Below are 20,043 nucleotides of genomic sequence, written 5' to 3'. Positions count from 1 at the left end.
TTATCTGTCCTGCCTTTCGTTTGACGCTGCTGTCTGGGTATGTTTTACTGTGTCTCCTCCTCCATTTTTGATTTTTGCTTTGTTTAACTGACGTTAGCGTGTTGTCATCGCACTTTTAGAACTTGCATTTTAGGTGTGACAGTGTAAGGGCCAAACTGAAGAGTAAAGAATGTATATGTTTTGAGAATAAAGTCGTAATATTACGAGAATAAAGTTTATTTTTGTATCATTAACTAAGGAATTATTATTATTATTATTGTTGTTATTATTATTATTATTATTAATAATAATAATAAATAGCAGCAGCACACCAGCGTTATCCTTGCAGTCGACCACTCGCAGCCATTATTTCCACCTCCACAATAGAGATGATTTCCTCCAAGTCTGTGTGATTCTTTCTTACAAACAAACTCAGTTTCTTTCACAATCTTCTCAAAGTCCTGATGCTACAGATAATGTGGTGCTGATGTGCCAAAGTATTTCCTTATTTGTCAAAATGCTCCGCGTTTCGCATCTTGTCGCAGCTGATCATCTTTGCTTGATTAATAATGATTAATTCTCATAATATATAAAAAAAATGTTAGGTTTGGCGCTAATACTCCTTTGTACTGTATCAATAATGAGAATTATTAATAATTATGTTATTGATTCATCATTTCAAATGAGTGGATTAGGTAGTGATCTTTAGAGGGGGTAATTAGGGGAATTATTCTCCTCTTCTTTTTATGATCATTATTGTTATTGTTACTATTATTATTATCATTAATATAATTATTATTATTGGATATTTAACACTAACTGTTACTGGGGAAAGTGATGCGATATGTTATTGTCCAACAGTGGTCACAAAGATGGCCGGGCTCAGGGAGGGAGCTGTGAAATAACTAGATAAGGTGGGAGAGAGAGAGAGAGAGGAAATGGGAGGCTGGTAGGCGGTGGTTTCAAACCCGTCAGCACATTAGCACACTGTTGGGCTGGAAAGAGGCAAGAGACCTCTGGGGAGATGAAGTGCAGGGGTGTGTGTGTGTGTGTGTGTGAGGGAGGAAGAGATAGAGAGATCGGGGGAGACATAGAGCAGAAGACAGAGAGAGAGAGCGAGAGAGCGAGAGAGCGAGAGAGCGAGAGAGCGAGAACCTGTGTTTTTTATGTACGAGTGAGAGAGAGAGTGAGAAAGTGTCTTGCTGTGTCCTAGGTGGGTAAATCTGAGCTCATAAGCATGTGACATGCAGCTGTGGAACTGGGGAGGAAGAGGAAATCACTTCCTGACGAACAGCCCCGGGCGCTGAGAGAAGCAGCAGACGAAGAATGACATCTTAAATAGTATGCATCAACTGAAAACCATGAGAAAGAACGAGGGGAGGGGATGGAATGAATGAACCTGCCTGCCCAGGTGCCTGATTGAGAATGCACTGCAGAGTCAGGGTTGGCTCGGCAACCACGATATTTCCCTCTGGAGGTTTACTGGGCCACGAGGCGATGGTCCCGGAGCGGAGTCTGGGGTCTGACCCAAGATACACGGCCTGGACTGCATCTCGGCGCAGGACCAGAGGCTACACGAACCCTTCATATTGTCACTGGAAAATGGCATGTGGGTGCTTCTCCACCTGCTGTGTAGTCCTGGTGACCCTGACCTGCATATGCTGCCACATAATGGATGGGTGTTAACTGTGATACTGTGGAGAGATCGTTCAAATAAGACAATCTTGGTTCTAACATGTCTTTCCAGCTCCCAGCTCACTGTTTCTTTTACAACAGCTAAACTTGGCTGCATTGGGTTTGGCTTGTTCGGCTTGGTGGCCACGGCTGGAACTGCAACAGAAAATGTCTGATTTGAAAACTTGGTAATTATAGTAGTGCAATGACTAAATATTAATATGTTTGTGTATATATATGTATATATATGTATATACATATATATATATACATTTACACCAGTAGTGCAGGGGTGAATGAGGGCAAAAAACTGCTTATCCTGTCAAGCTGCTGAAGGACGAGGCTTTTTGAGCAGTATTTACTTGTGAACGTTTTTGTGGGCACCTCTTTGTTTTCAGTCATACTCCAGTCGGTTTGCAGCCTTCACGCCTTATTCTGTCTTGACAAAAAACAAATCACTTCCTTTGTGCAGCAGGGAAATGCTGCGGTATCACGCGAGATCAAAACGCCGCTATACTGAGCTGATTAGCATTATGTCCATCTATTTGACAACAGTTTGAATATAGCAGACATCTGTTTTTAATGCCACCAGTCTTCAGCATTTGTCAGTCCCGCAAATATGTCAGGGTAAAGCTTTGTTGGAAAAACATGAAAGGATTCACCGAGCTGAAATGCTCGGGTGCTTTTACTCTCCGTTAACGACACATATAGACATTAAAACTAACATGAAAAATCATTTTCACGCTGGGCTCTTTTTGTGGAAAAAAAAATAGGTGAGAGGTCTATTCCCAAGAAGAGCAACACTGCGTGTGAGACGTGCCTGAGCCTGAGTCTCAGCATGTTGTCAAATTTCAAGAAGTTCCATGATGCAGATGTGCTGCTCACGGATCCAGCATGACCTGCAGACTTTGACCATATTTCCTGGAACTGCTGAGCTCCCGTGACCTTTTTCGCAGTAATGGATTTGTCACACCTGCTGTATAGTTGCTGTGCCCAGACAATGTCCAAAAAAAGAAACTGTAATTGGGCACTAACTGCTCCGACAGAAAAAAGCCACTAATGCACACGCTTTGTTTCCAAAAATGTTCCAGCCTGCAGATCAGTGTCCATATCCGCTCCTGTTAATACACCGATGCATCAGTCTTTCTTTTTAGCATCTGTTTTGACAAAACTGTAATGGACTACAGCATTAGAAAAAGATCTATGAACATCAATGTCATTAAGTTAGGCAATAAGATGATATAGATTTTTTTCCCCCCATCACTCTAAAAGGTTGGCGCATAGTCCATGAACCTCCCGAGACCTGCCCTATGACGCAGACTGTGTGCAGATGCGTTTATGAGCTCCTCTGTTTGGCCTGATCATACACATGTGGACAGGGTTGTCTCTTCTAATCTTCTTAGGCTGGATTTACCCGCAGCAGACATATGGGGGGGAGACCTATATACGCAAGCTGCAATATATGATATGTCGAATCGCTCGTCTTAAGCCGGGATAGATGCAACTGGATCAAATGAAAAACGGCGATCACACCGGCGGCCGTCTGCCGCGTCTCTCAGAGGACGATTTCACAGCAAAGACATGAGTAAACAAAGGACAAGGCAGTAAACACGTACTGAGGACAAGGCATGTTATCAAAGCCGGCGAGTGAGAGGTCAGCTGCAAGGTTGAGAGCTTTCAGTCCAAGGGCACCAGCACAAAGAGAGACAGATGCACCATTAATTTAGAGTTTTCTCTTCATGATCCACCACTTCCTGTCACAGTGAGTAGACACAGAAGCAGAGGAGGCGGAGGAGGATGGATTGGTAGGGGGGGGGGGGGGGTCTAACCAGAGAGGAGGACACACAGAGAGAGAACAAGAGGAAATTCAGGGCCACTCCTCAGAGCCAGAGAGAAAGAGCAAGAGAGCAGTAATACGTTTTCATCTGAAATATTAAAGCCTGCATTAATCTGTCTTCCCTCTCCCTGGGGGGCTGGAGAAGCCTCTGTCTGTCCTAGAGTTCCCTGCTAAAGGACAGAGACTGGCTGCCTCTCCCTCTTTCTCTCTCTTGGCCAGCACCAGCTCTCCACCTCTCCTTTCATAATGGTCAGTGAAGTGCTTGTGTGTGGGAGTGGGCCATGTGCTCAGGTCTTCTGAACGGTCACTGCAGGCGCTGTCTGGCCATATTTGAAAGCAATAGAATACAATAGAGTTTTTGTTTTTTTTCCCCCAGACTCAAATATAAGAGACATGGACCAGATAGTGGTCATTTGTAGTCATTGCTCAAGGAAACGTTTACTAATTTAATCAGCTCATATTACTTAGGTAACTGGATTAACAGCTTATTTAAAAGCCAGGGAATAGTTTCCCTGTGGTGAGAACTTGCTGTGTCACTGCTGACAGGGCATTTAAAAACAATATTATAGAACATATGAACAAAATTATTTGACATTCAAATAATTTTAAATTTGTAAAGCAGAGTCATAAGTAAGTTTCACATTCAGATTAACAAAAGGAATTAATAATAGAAAAAAAGTAGAAATAAGACTGAAAAATACAAAATACATATATATATTTATATATATATATATACATATATATAAAAGTCATGTAGTTCGATAAATATGAAAAAGTTATAGACTAAAATAATTAATAAATAAATAATAAAATAAATCACAGTTCTTCAAAGAAATAGTCAATCAATGATTAAAAAAGGTACTTTTCGCCTAAGTTGTGTGTGTAAATAATTAATCGTATTTTCCTCCTTGATACATCAAAGCTGTTTTGGTAACTTGAACATTTTAAGGACACAGACGCTGCGAGCCGTTGGTCAGTTTTGACCGTTGATCATTAAGAGTTAGTTTCTCGAGGAGCAGTCCCCGAGTTTACTCCCTCTGCCAAATGTTCAAGCCCAACAAAGCCTCAGAGCTTTTAACACCTCCTCTAAATGTTCTGCTGGCACCTCATGAAGGTGGTGGCACCCATCTAGCCTTTTATCTAGGCCAACAGATCCACAGCTGGACCCAACTGTCCCCGTTATCTCCTCCTTTTCTGTCTACACACACACACACACACACACACATACATGTGTGGGCACAAAGAATATCCATGGTATACACACACACACATACACACACACCAGCTGTTGAGGATTACCAGAGAACAAGTTCATGTCTATTTTCACAGTGTTTAATGGCCGTGCCCTGAATGTGACCCAAAACAAAAGCAATAAAGCACGGTGATTATTCTAATCTATAATACTACATGCTTTACTTTAGATGTCACAAGTGAGCACAATAGGAGGGAAAATGCTCTTAGAGTGAATTGAAATCGATGACCAGTAATAGTTTTTCGTCAGAATTCTTTAATACTGAACTACACCACCAGAATTTGGCCACAAGTTTACCACAAAAATCCCATGAGGATTATGTTCTGCTGCTGTCCATCACTGAGCCATCAGCCTTATTGTCTAGCCATGACGTGACCTCTAGGGGCTCTAACGGCCAATGTTTTGGGGCTTCTTGTGTCGACAGCAGATCTCCGGGCCAAGATGACATTTTGCATTCCCTGAGTGAGAATGGAGTTGCAACTAAAAGGCAACTCCAACAGGAGGAGGTTTTTTGTTGTTGTTTTTTTGATAATCTGTACCTGCTAACAAATTGAAAACTCAACTGCCAATGCAATTCTGCCAATTCTTTTGCTCTCCACATTGATCATTTACCTGCAAACAACCAAATCCTGCTGAGATCAGAAAGTGAAAAGAGAGTGGAGAACAATAACATGTTGTTGTTCCAGTTGTACGTCCAAAATGTTGTCCTACAGATTCTGCACGTTCACATGTTACTAGGGTTTATTCCACTGTTTATCTGCCGACTAAAACCTTTCAAAAAACCCTCTGAAAAACCATGAATTATGCACTATGCCTTTGTTTTCCCTTAGCTGACCGAGCTGTAATGTGGCCACTCAGCGAAATGCAGCTTCTTTTAATTAAGACACTTTCCACTTCTGGGAAAAGAGGAAATCTGTCTGCCCTCACCTTCATCTATCTTAACTCCCCCTCCCATACATTGACCCTCCACTCTCCCCACTATCCAATCTCAGCTTAATCTTCGTTATTCTTTGTAATGCCACACACACACACACAGTCTGGACTCACGGTCTTGTCTTTACTAACCCCACTCCAGCCTCTGTGAGCACACGCACACACACGCATATTACATGACAGACTATTCCTGTGACGATAATACTTACACATGACCGTCCACTCAGAATAAGCCATTTCCATAACAAAACAACATAACATCACTGTAGTGGACCAAGCAGTAATTACATAAGACAGTCCACTGTGCTTCTAGGCTGTTTCCTTTCAACTCAAACAGGTTTTTGAGTTTCACGTTTGAAATTGTCACCCAAAATTGAAATATGGACAGCTCCAACACACACATTACACAAATTCAGAGGGCGCGCAGTCCTTTTGTAAGACATTTACGGAGTACCAACATGCAAATTAGTCACTCGGGTATTGAGCAGAGGCTTTAAAGCTTAGGTTACTAGGTGGGGAAGAGAGGGGAAAACCATCTGAGTGAGCCAACCTCACCACTGCTTTCCCACAACTGCAATAAAATATTCCATCATATCCCTGAAGCATCCCTGACTCCAGCTGAGATCAAAGAGTATACTTGAAGACTGAGTGAAGAGCGCATATTAGTGCCTACAACAGCAGTGTCTCATTGAGTCCCATCATTCCATCCCATTAATAGCTGTCATGGGAAAAAAAAATACATGATAGGCCTGGGTGGTTCCATTTCCTCTGTAAGTATTGACACATAACAGGAGGCACACACGAGCGCAAGAGGCCTCGATGAAGGAGTACGACACCGACACACTGGAGTTCCTTCATGAAAACATGACAATAACATAGTCGCCGCTACGTTTTGGTTATTTGACTAAAAGATTGATCTTTTAACAGCTGCCATAGTTGAAATATCACCTCGGAGGCGCCATATAAGATTGCGCAGTAAACACAATTGTCTTTTCTTTTTTTTTCCCACATGCCGCCAATATGCATCATTTCTGCGGCGTACCCAGTGTTGAAAAGATCAAAACACATTCCACACCTCGCTCTCGTTTGATTCCTTTCAGGCTGTCTGTGACAGGTGTTTTATAGGGAGGAGCACTGTTGTTGTGGATGTCCCATCAATGATTCAATGCAGCACACATCAGATGGAAGGAAGAGACAGCAAGAGAGATGTCTCTGCCTGGATGTTCAGGGGGAACTTTCAATATATAATTCACCGCGTTGTCTGATGGGCTGAGTGTGAATGTGATGGATGCTCTTTCAGTCTTGTAAAGATTCAGTGTTTTAAAACCACGGACCTCTTAGGCCACTTTGGGCACCAACTGCACTGCCACGTGTCCTTCTTAAGATCGTTTGATCCTCACACCGCACCGGGAACTGCAGTGCGCCCTCGCACATGAAGACATGCAGCATAAAGTCCCACTTTTACGCAGAGATAACTGACAACTTGTTCCTCCATTTAACTTGGAAGCACAGCGGGCTACTTAGAGAAACCCTCCACTTAAGTTAGCTCAGTCTGCATGTCATTCGCCATCCATGTGCGCTACGAGTTAATAAAAACATCTGCTGCACTTACATCCCAAGCTAAAATGATCATTTATAATGGCAAGCATGGAGGCTGATGAATGTGTTTACTCCCCGGTGACTTGCCCAATAACAATTACTGTGTACACTTACCGTGTATTTTCTCTCCTTCTACCTACCACCAGATAATGTGGTGCAATGATCTGAAATTAAAGTCCTTTCTGTCCATGTGTTTTTTGGATAAAAGCAACCAACCAGGAAACACGTGTTAATCAGCAAGCTTGGCCAACAAAATCCATAGAATAAACCCATGTAAGATGGCAGATTAGTGGAATATGAAACACACTGTGGAGTGAGTGCCGGCAAGGGCTTTTGTCTTGTTATCTTAGGGAGTGAGTTGACATTATCCCCATGGACAAGGTTTTACCATGCATGGATTACCGCCTGAGACAGGCTGCACCCCCCCCCCACCACACCCCAGGAAAAAAAGCACGAGAGGACCTCAGTGGAGTACCATTTTCATCTCACTCACCGCTATATTCATCAATGCCAAGATTGGGTGCAGTTGAGGATTGAGACATTCTGTTTTGAAATAACGTGTCCTATGTAGCATCACAAGGATTATTACCGCTGTCTTTCAAGTTTATATCAAATAATCTGGCGAGCAGATACTTCAAAAACCCAATTAAGGTGTTGCTTTATCTCTAACACCAGGTTGAAGGTAGGACTGAGCAATCATTTTCAAATCAAAACCATGATTTCAAACAACACAGTGAGCCATAAGCTGGGTGTAAGATAGAGCCCTGTATTATGCAGGGTTTACACCTCACTGTCAATGATTTAAGTTAAGTTAAGTTAGTTTTTATTAATCCCCTTAGGGAAAGTATTCCTCTGCATTTTGACCCATCCTAGAATTAGGAGCAGTGGGCTGCCACACTGAGTAGCGCCCGGGGAGCATTGGGAGTTGGGTACCTTGCTCAGGGGTACCCCAGCCCTTTTTGGCCGGGTGGGGATTTGAACCGGCCACCTTCCGGTTACAAGTCAAGTTCCCTTTCCACTTGGCCACGGGCTGCCCTAGCTGATTATCATAATAGTTGTCGATTCATTTAGTAATCGATTAATAATCGATACTTAATTAAATCGAATACCAAAATAATCAAATAATTTTGGTTTGTGGACAAAACAAGACATTTGAGAACATCATCGTTTCCAGGTTTGACAAACACTGATCAACATTTTTGAAGGTCTTCTGACCAAACGATTAATCGATTAATCGAAAAAATAATCGTCAGATTAATCGATTACGAAATTTTTTTTTTTAATTACGATTACCTCAAATCTCTTTTTTAGTTGAATTGTTTTAATGACTTATATTGGTCTTTTGCCTTCGTATTCTCATCGTTTGTGTTTGAATGTATATTCTAACGTAAAATTAATTATATTGCGAATTAAATCTGTCAAAAAACAAACAAAACACAATCACATCAATATTTTCCCCCAAATGATTTAGCCCTAGATAAAACTATACTTTGTAACAACACAACAACATGTTTACACATGGCAGCCATCGTGCAAATAACGTAGCTTAATTGTTTATGACATAAAAATCAAGCAATTGCTGCGGTAAAACGGTCGCATCAAGCAACTTGCATGTAAAATAATTCTAAAAGGGAACCAAAGCATGAACAAATTGCAAGTTAACTAGATAAAAGTGAACAAAAATAGATATCTTTCAAGATGTCTCACTGAGGCTGCCTACACAACACCCTTTGGGATACCATTCCACAGTTTAGGAGTTTTGCAAGATCTAAGAAATACACAGAGGGGGGATCTGCCTGATAGTGGACAAGCATAAAACAACCCTGAGTCTGGTCTGTTGGCTGAACCTCGGCCACTTAAAGCTTTATGTTCAATCAAAAGCACTTAAAAGTTCATTTCTAATGATACCTGGAGCCAGTGTTCTTCAAAACTCACTTCTGCATGGTATGATCGTTTTGTTTTGAACAAGAGTTGAGCAGCATGAAACAGTGAAGACGGTGATTGTTGTTATCTTGATGCTACGTGTCACAATCAGAAAAAATGTAAGCCAGCGTCGGACCATAGAAGTCACTCAATAGCAGTATCAAAAACAATCTCACTCTCGAGGAATCCGTTTTCAATTTTAGACCGTTATCTGAGACACATGATAAGATACACCACGCAAGCAGGTCATGCAGCGGTTGGAATAAAAACACAATTTTGGCAGGAAGCTGCATCCCATTATCCATAGACATATTGACGACATATACAGTTTCCCAGGTAAAATGTCAGGCAACTCGTCTCGTCCCCGGCTGCATTTACAAAGAGTAAAGACGGCAGATAGAGCCGTTGTAACCCAGGATGCCAAGACAAGTCGGGGACAAGCGAAGATGAGAGCATTTTGCTTTCACTGCAATGTCTAAGCATTCTCCAGAGTGGGACGAGGGGAAGTTTATCAGAAAGTTATAGATGTCAAAATGCTGCAGGTCTGGAATAATGGCCGCTCCGGCAGTTTCCATAATCACGAAAAACACCCAGGGGCATCCTATGGGTCAGTTATATTCAGACTCCCAGTGATATATTGCTCAATCTATGCGTATTTAAGGTGCACAGTGAACTCTGGCCACGTAACTGGCACGGGAAGATCACGCCTCCGCAACAACCGCTGATAAGACACGTCACCACCTGACAGAAGATACACGCCGGAACTGGTTAACAAGGAAAGGAAAACGTCCTTTTGTCTAAAAAATGAACCAAAATACTGGCTTTTGTGTAAATATTTTTGGCCTATGATAAAGAAAACATCACAATACAGCGATTCTGTGATAATCTATACATTAGAAGACACAGAGATAAACATAAATGACTGCAGAACACAAAACGTGTCTAAAAAGCTAAACATTTGGAGGGGGATACTTTCTTTTCCCTGCTAATTCCTCCTTGGCCACTTGGTTACCCTTTATTCCAGTATAATGAACCACTGCTAATGTTGGTGAGTCAAACTGGCTGTAAATCCGTGCTTTAAATTAAGATTAATCAGTCTATCCTTTAAGATAAATACATTAAGTGCGGAGTCATTTAAATGCCAGACAATGATAAACATCCTCAAATGTCTCATTTTAGTCCACAAATCAAAGAGAGTTTACCGTCAATGCCGAGCACATGGACTACAACATATACATTTTAAAAACCTGGAACAAAAAAAATAATAACATTGATTTATTGATTATCTAAATAGCTGGGAGTTAATACAGCAGTTGATTACCAAGCCACGTCAATAATTTATCGCCGGGTCAATAGTTCCAGCCTCCTAGAAGACAGCGTCTGCTGTTTAAAGTGGTTAGTCTAATGGGGTGCATTTCTTCTTTTTGGCGAAAATGCCTCCTTTAGATGGCACAGTATTTATTGATTGCAGTGACTCACTGTCACTAATGCACAATGCCACAACGCAGATGTGGTCGACCCAATTTCACATCCACTGTGAGGTGGAAATACGTGAATGGAAAGCAATGACTAAGCGTGTTCTGTCTTTGAGGTTCAGTACAATTTTAAGACTTTGAGATAAATAGGAAAAAAATAAATGATATTGTTCTATTAGAGTTTTGGATCACAGACTAATAGGGAAAAAAAATCATACTTCCATCTCTTGCAGTACACTTGTGACATAAGGCTCCCTCTCATTGGGTGACATTCACACTGTCAGCAATGTGAGATGAATGAAGAAGCCCCACAAAGACCAGAAATGAAGAGGGAGGCAAGATGGTGCTTCAAAGTGGAGGACAGGAGAATACAGAGAATAGAAAGGAGAAACTAAGTATAGAAGGCATGAATGATTGTGGGAGAGAGACAGAGGTGACCTCCATCTACAGCTCCACCTCCACGCACCACAACAAGCCTCTCCATCTCAAGCAGGGCACCGTGGCACATTTCCCGTCACTGGGGGTGGCAACAGGCCACAATTTGCAGTGAATCAATCCAACTGCTGCAGCCTCCGCAAATCAACACGTTTCCTGCAGGCTCGTCATGAACCCAGATGCTACGTGCGAAGCGGGGCCAGTGAGAAATCGTGTTCCGCATGCTGCGCTTACCTCAGCTTGAAGTCGTGACTTAAATATCTCTCTATGCTGCAATAATGGAGGTTTGGATAGAGACAAGTTCGGATGGATTGATGCAACACTGTCTGAATAACAAGTTACAACTGGGGGCTTGTTATGCCAAACAAGATAAGAGCGAGTTTCGAAGTAGAAATTTGGCAGAGATGAAAAAAAAAAAAAACACAGAAGAAACTCAAACTGTTTTATTACTGTATTAAAAGAAATCAAAAAATGTTGTTTTCATTCTTTACACTGGGAGAGGGTTTTCTTTCAGCATTAAGCAAAAGTATTCAGTTTGTTGCAACATGTAAATTCACCCCAAGATGCCACTAAATCTTACACACTTGTCCTAAAAATACATTTTAAAAACCTTACACATTTTGCTTAGAGGTCCATGTGTAAGCTTTTCAATGTGTTGACATTTAATATAAGCCTTCTACCCATAGGTAAGTGTGTACAAGGGTATAGTTGCTTCAAAATCAAAATAATTTGGTTTAGGCCGGTTATATGTACTTCAAGGGCCTTGATTTATAGAGGCAGTCCCATGAGGCTTTTTAAAGCAGCCCCAAGAGGACAAAACCAGCAAGAGCATGCATTTGCACTTTTGGAAGTGGAAGCTTACTATGCAAAGGCAGACAAACATCATCCTTCCTGTATGTGAAGGTTGCCAAAGTTCTCTTAAACGCTCGGGAAAGGGAGGCGGAGTCCTACGTTTGATTCAACCTGCAGTTTCACCATTAGATATAACAAATTCCTACACACTTTACCATTAAAATGTTGCTTTGAAGTAAGTGTGGGTCAATAAGTTATTTTAGGGTGGTAAAAGGCAGCTTTCATTCATGACGGCTGTAATCCCTTCAAAAATGGGCCCATAATGTATTTCCCACTGATAATGCAAGCTCTCAAATGCCTAAATTACACATGGCACAGTGGTTGCGTCACCACTTGTGGTCCCTTGGACAGAAAGAATTGGCTGTTATTAGATTCATCAGCATCTCACGAAAAAACCTGCCTCTTCGAAGCGTCCACTCCCCGCGCCACCTCCACCTCCACCTCCACCTCCAGCCCCCATCCTTTATCATTTTCCGCGTTATTCGTTTGCAAATTGATAACGGAACCAGAGACCCCGCAGGGTCCGTAATTCAATATTGGGATCTAACAGTCTGAGATCAGATATGATGGACTGTAATCCTCTCTGCACAGCCACATGCACAACTCTATCTGTGCCCCTTGAGCTGTCAGCGAGTCACTGTGTTCTCCACACATGGATGGATGAATGAATGAACGAACCAACGCAAGCATGAGTGACGGATTGAATGGCAGCCTGGTGCTTTTGAGGGTTAGAGGAGAATCAGGCCAATACTGAGTATCCAACTGCTGAGAAACAAACAGTGTGGTAGCCTTGTGGCTAAGTAGGCATGACGGCATGTGATTAAAATGAGGGGGTTTGTGAGTACTCCTCCAACACACACATACACACACACACATCATCAATGCAAAATAAACTCAGTATTTAAAATTACCCTCTTCTCCCATTTAAAAAGGTACAATGCAGGGGAGTCATGGAGACAATAATCATCTCGCTGTTTACTTTCAATAAGGATCATTTCTTTCCTCAGGGCAAGAACACCTTTATTTCTCTGTGGGACTATTACTAACCATTATCTCTGTGAGTGGGGGCTATTTTCCCGTATTATGAGCGGTGATGAGCAGACGGGGGAGAAAAGCTGAACGAGAATCCAAAGGTTTTACAGATATGGACTTATAATGACTTTATGAGTATAATCAGTTTTTATGCATTCGTAAAATAAAACCCTATACCATGTATCTGCCATTAGACCACTGAGCATGGGACATCTCAAGCACTTCATAAAAAAGAGAGGCCGTATCAATTATTCACACTTCCGGCAACACACATCCCACGTTTCTCTTCCCATACATTAATATTTCAGCCGGCACAACCCCACCCCGTCTTTCCCTCTCCCTGCCACCTCCCGGTGGACATTTTGTCTACATAAATCACACAGTGACATTAAGAAGCCCGAAGATGGCCTCAGTTAGTACTTATAGCAGGCAAGCTTCTGCTCAGCCACTCTCTGATTCCCCTGACTGCTGCCCAAGAGTCACTGCCATTGTCACTCAAAAGCATCCTCCAGATATCCATGACAATGCTGTTAGTTTCACTTATAGGCACGCATACGCATGTATTACACTGGATGTAATGGACACCCATTTTGTAACTTCAGACCAAAGTGGTTGAATAATAAATCATGTTCCGTGCGTTTGACAAGAGCAGGTGGAGTTTTCTTTTTCTCCTGAGGATGAATTGGAAAAGCGTCGAGAGAGAGAGAGAGAGAGAGAGAGAGAGAGAAGTCCATGAGCTTAATTCCCTCAGGAGACATTTGGTCACAGGCCTTTTAGCACCCGAACAAGCTTTGTTAGCTTTTGGTCATTAAAGGTTAAAGTTAGAGGCAGGGTTAGGGTAAGGGTAGAGGCCGTGGTTGTGGTTAGGGTCAGCTAATCTCACTGAAGGAGGGGAGATATGTACACACTCTGAGAGGAAGTGATGAGGCTCCACTGAAGGATCAAATGTCCCTTGTGTGACTGGACTGCAAGGCCAACATGACATATTTTGGTCACAGTTTCACCTTGATGTGTCCAAACCTTTCACACACTGCTCATGTTTACCTGCAAATGCCCGATTTGTTCCTCTCAGGATGCGCTTAACGGCGGTTTTGCGAGCATCATAGTGATAATAATACTGAACAAAATGTCATTCTCTATTAATCCAGCTGCTAATTCCTCAATGAATCCTTGATGTCCTAATGTGGACATCCTCACACTGCTTGTTGATGCCAAATAAAATTGACAAAAGACAATGACAAAAACCTTTGTTTTGTTTAAAAAAAAGAACCGATTAATTAAGTATGAAAATAGCTGATGAATATCAAAGTAGTATAGTTGTTCTCCATTATCTTCCATGCCCAAAATGTTCCAAACATACACTTTATTACACTGATAACCTCTAGTAATTTACATAGCCGGGTAATTCCGCTCTGCTTAGGATACATCATGCAGACACTGCGGTGACAGCACTGAAGTGAAATACTTAAAAAATTCAAATATGGTTAATACCTTGGGGGCAATCTGCATAAAAATGAGGGATAATAATAGAAGCAGAAGAACGGTCTGACGTCTATGTCTTTACCTTGCAGGTGGATCAGTGCCTACTGTATGGGGGATGCTCTCATGGTTTGACAGTCTTTGCCCCGATATATTGTTCCATCGTCTTCCTTACTTGAGGCTCTCCTCCTCTCTCAGCCCCATCGATTCTCTGAGGTTCAGTGGGTAAGAGCACAGCACTAGCAATGGAAAGGGCACGGGATCAATTCCCAACAAAATTTCCAAAGCATAATTTGCCCCCCCCCACCCCCCACTGAATACACTGATGTGTCCTGCTTCATAATTGGCGCCCATCAGTGTCAAGTGTCTCTGCTGGCTCGATGTTTAGGGTTAGCGCTGCAGGATCCTGCACGGTGATTTGGAAATGCGATGAATCTCAGTTGCAGCGGTATTAAAATTGGAAACTGGGAATTAAAGGTTTTTTTTTATATTATATTTACAAGTCCGAAGACTGAAGCCAGCTGGCACACATCAGTGGAATTACATACTCTATACTGTAGCATCTTAACATTCATATAAGCACACTGTGGTAGGGATGGGCATTTCAAGCAAAATACTTTGATATTCACCGGGGAGTATAGTCATATGGTACGTGTCTCTTTTCGAAGATTAATTATGTTTTTGATTTTTTATTATGACTTTCTTTTATTATAATGACTACTCGGAATATTTATAGAATCATGCCCATCTGTACTTTATGGATGCTGAAAAAAAGCATGCCTTTTATAAAAATGAAGCTTCCTTTTAACCACAAAAATAAAACCTGATTAAGGCTGCAACCAGTAAATATTTTTGCTTATTTATTAATCTGTCGATACTTTTCTTGATTAGGTCTTTCATCCAAAAAAAAAATGCAGAAAAGGCTGTAAAAAATGGAACATATTCAAATTTAGGAAATAACAGAATCAATCAATTAATAATCAAAATTGGTGGCATTACCAGCCTTAACCTTGATGTACTTTACTAACGATGTATGACTCTGGATGTTAAACAACAACAACAACAACAACAACAACAACAACAGGGCTGTGTGATGACGGCAGATTATGCAAAGACCAAGAAAAAAAAACTGCCAGAAATGAAACGTTCCTTAATAACTTTTGGCCCGCGGTGATGGAAGGTGAGGCATTAAGAGCTCACCTCCCAACAAGGAAGACACAGGGATTGTAAATCAGTGCACCTGCACACTGGCACTGTGCAGACACAGCCCTGCTTGGGCCATGCAGCCACAATGAACAAGCAGAGCATGTCTCAAGAGAGACAGAGGAGTCTCAGAGGCAGCCTGGTAAAAGTGCGCCCTGACCTCCCCAGAGAGAGAGAGAGAGAGACTGGATTTATATCTTTGTTTTTAATCCCCCTTACACACTCCGCTGCTCCTACAGTACTATATTGTGCAAGCTTCAAATACAGTCGGGGGGGGGGGGGAACTTATAAGGGACTTGCAAGGAAAAAAAACACGTCATCATTTTTATGTGACATGAGAGAAAATGTCTATGACACTCTCCCATGTTTCCTTTTCTTATGCAGAATGCCTTTTCATTACCAGACCAGTATTCAAGGTAAGGTACATATAGAGGGCGTATTCTAAAATGATGGAAACAAAACTTTTTTTTTTATATAATAAAGTGATTAGACACACTCTTTTTAATGTGATACATTGGACATTTTAGTGGATATTGGGGGTTTAGTTAATAACACAGTCCAACTTAATATAAAGAGTCAGCTCCAGTCACAATGTCAGCTCCAGTAAGCCATGCACCTCATATTGAGGATAAAGCAGCAAACAATGGATAGATATAGCTACCATACTATTAAAATGAATTATTTTACAATAATAAGTGATGACAAACTTAAGAGTGATGTTCTACACAGTAGACCATGTAGAAAGTCCTCTCAACAGACTGTTCTTAGACGGAGAAGCACATAAAAATGAGCCGACAGATAAATTAAACCCATAGGGGAAAGAGCAACAACACTTTTTCATCTCATTTAATGCCTTTAGTGCACAACTGTTCTGATTTAATAGCTGTTGTTTCAGCCGCCTGATTTACAGCAGCCTTGACAGCTGTGTCACTTTCCTTGTATTCTGTCTGATGACCAGAGTGCGTCCCACCCATAAAGCCGCCGACTGACTCAGATGTTTCCCCGAATGGGCGAAAAAGCAGCCGCTGAGAATCACTCGCAGAGCACAAAACCTTTGAATGGCTCAACAAACATTTAAATGAGGCTGAAGATTCACAAGTCTGGACTCGGGCTGGTGAGATGTGCAGGGAATTACAAGCACACTAAACTAAGGACAATTTCTCACAAGCAAGGAGAGAGAAAATGGGATGGGAGCTGAGCCAACACGGCGTTCCATGATTTTCTAACAGACATGGCTTTGTCCATACTTCTGAGCCAATGGGGCCTGCGTGTAAAGGAGTAGAGGAGGATACATGATAGCCTCGGAAAAAAAAGTAGATGACAGATTCATAAATACTGATGCACAAGTGCTAAATGTGCTCCCGAGAGTGCCAGTTCTGCATCTACCCATATGCTCATGAATGTGAGCTGAGGAGCTACCGGGAAACAGAAGACACAAAGCATAAAAGCAAAGCAAAGATAGACGAAGGAATGACAATGACGCCGAGCGCAGACACAATAACCAACAGCTAAATGGGGAGAGAGAGGCAAGAAAACAAAGGAGTGCGTAAAAGAAGTCATTATCCCCGAATGACAAAACCTTGTCTTTCTTCCAGGACATGGAGATTCAGTTGGGTCTTCACCAAGAAGCAGAAACAATATGGAAACATGTGGCTCGGGGAAAGACAATCATGTCAATGCCTCCTAGGTGCAGTCGGGATTATCTGAAACCCAAGAGTGCACCTGAAGCCATCTTTTGCAGAACATTTCATCATCAGCTGTGTGTCACTACACTTGAAACTCCCAACTCTTTGCACTACACAACAGTGAGCTCCATATGTCCTGGCTGGAGAACAGAATCCCAGACTGAGTGTCCAGAGCTGCACATGACTAGGTGTCGTGTTGCAATTGTTCATGTTTTTCATGTTGAAAAGTGGAAAGACAATATAATTATTTATTTTGAAATACCATTATGATGAAATTGTGCAGTGCTGCCAGAATTCACTGGAGCAACACAAAAAAAGTGTTGCTCTTCCGAGAACCAAACCTTTTACTTGTTGACAGATAATAAGAATATGTACATTTTGAAGTTAAAATAATAGCATTGTGATTTGTTTACCACATGGTGCAGGTCTGGGAGCCTTAGAAAAAAAAGCTGTGACCCTAAAGAATGCTGTTTTAGTGTTACGCACATCATTCAACACAGGAACGCTGTACACAAGGGCGAAAAAGTGTACTGCCGGCAGTGGCGTGAAAAGACTTCAAGTAATATCCAATAAAGAGAATGCTTCAATATGCTAACCCATGGCAACAGTGTCAATACTAGGCAGAGGGGAGAAGAACATAGCAACATGGAGTAATAACTGTGCAGGGGCCCACAGTGAACACTTAACAATCATTTCTAGTCATATGCTCGAAAGTCGAGTGTCTAAGGGACTTGTGGGAATGCAAATAATTCATGAATTCTGGAAGAGGCAAACTAATGATGGTTGAGTCAGTTTTGCACCAGAACAACATTTGTGCACAATAAAAAAAAAAAGTATTTCATTTGTAAATGCAGTAAGAAGAGAGCTGAGCTGAGGTTTGTGTTTGCTTGTTTCTGCTGGTCCTTACCATCATCTATTTTGAAAGAGGTTTTGTTGTAAATCAGAGTCTTATTATCATTATTCTAGGCCTCAATTTAAATATATAGTCACTGGTCTGTTTTTAATTGTTCATGATTTATGCCAATTTAACAAAAAATACATTTAAAACACATTTACTCATCCTTGCATTAATATTTTGTTCTTTTCAGTTTGAAGATTAGTTTTTTTTTTTTTTATTAACCGAGGGCGGATTGACTATTTTTGCTTTAGCTTTAAAGGTGATGCCCTTTTTTTAGTACACAGCACAAACAGATGCTTCCTGGTGTTCACACAAGGGGGCTGCCCGCTCTGGCAGCTCTCAGCTGTTCAGTCGGCCTCGATGTCCAGTGACGTAATTGACTCTGTAGCGGTGGATTATGCTGCAAGGCGGCAGCTTATGGGTGCCGCTCTATACTTTTGTCACCAACGAAAACCAAAAGCGCTGCTGATGGAATACAACCTGATCATCAATAATGTTCTTTCTCATTAGGGTGAAAATGGGAAATCAAAGGTCTGTGCTCCATTACGGGGCAAGGGAGTACATGGGGTTTACCGTCCAATCTGGCTGAGTTGAAACATTTTGCCCCGAGGTAAAAAGAGGGAAGAAAAAATGATGTCACTTGATCACTGTGTGCAAGTTGAATCAATGCCAGCGAATAATCGAGAGGATATTAATAATCCGACCGGAAACTGCTGTCCAAACATATCGTCCACCAGAAACGTGGAGAAAAGGTTTTAGTTTACATATTAATATTGTGTCATTGCCCTCTAGAGCACTTTGGTATATAAAAAAACTAGACTGTTTGTATTCACTGGATACTGTTGCTACAACATGTTGATCACATCACCTGTTTACCCCTGGATTATTCAAACTAAGAAGAAGCTACGCTGAATATATCATGTCACTGAGATTATTAAGTCACAACTGCAAAAAAATATTTGAAATTCAAAATGGAGCATCCTGACTTTGAGAGGCAACGCCCCCCCCCCAAAATAAACAAAAACTATCAAACTATTTTCTACATTGCCATATCCATATCTCATAATTACACTTGCATCCTGCACTGCCTACGTCTGAAAAATGTATCCCGTGATGTTAAAAACATGTCCCTGGTGGAATGAATAATCAGGAAGCCTTCCTTCTTTACACAATGCTAAATATGCAAAAATTCACAGCTCCCCTGCTTTATACCCTCTATCTCCCTCAAGCCTTTTCCTCACTTAGCCCACTCCATCTGCCATCACACTCTATACTCATAGCTCCCACTCCTTATTCTCCTGCTTTGTTATGCTTCCCGCGCTCTCTTCCATTTCTTCTCATCCTCTTCAGCTTTATTTTCAAAGCACCCCCCCCCCCCCCCTTCACCATTTCCTGCCTCGTCTATTTCCACTTGTCCTCTACAACCTTATTTTCATCCCTATATCTATTTTCCTCCACTGAGCCTTCTCATTTTCTCTCTCGGTGTCCCCCTGCAGTTCGAGAGCAGTACCTGCGACACTATGCTCCCAGCATCCCTCTCATCTAAATGGGATGTGTGGCCTTGCTATATCTGATTCCTCTAGACAGAAGGTGAGAGCTCACACCTCAACACCTCTCCGGCTCCCAGTTATTTGTTATCATCGTATAAATCATCAGCCTTGGTTTCAACACATGTCACAAAGCTGCCGCGTCTAAAGTCGAGACAAAGCAAAATACATTCTCCTCAATGAAGCCCTGCCTTTACGGAAGTTAGAGTGTGGATGGGAAAAAAAAACTCCTCTGGAGGT

The 20,043-nt window shown here is 41.7% G+C and overlaps 1 protein-coding gene across 2 annotated transcripts in view; it reads right to left on the bottom strand.

Annotated features, from left to right (window-relative positions):
- The window catches only part of nrg3b (neuregulin 3b), a 259,587-nt gene that overhangs the window by 237,865 nt on the left and 1,679 nt on the right, over nt 1-20,043 (bottom strand). The gene's annotated exons all lie outside the window — the stretch shown is intronic.

This window comes from Solea solea, chromosome 21 (assembly GCF_958295425.1).
Source record: "Solea solea chromosome 21, fSolSol10.1, whole genome shotgun sequence".
In the NCBI taxonomy this organism is placed as follows: domain Eukaryota; kingdom Metazoa; phylum Chordata; class Actinopteri; order Pleuronectiformes; family Soleidae; genus Solea; species Solea solea.
Note: the sequence above shows the minus strand (reverse complement) of the source record. Positions and strands in the feature narration are given on the sequence as shown.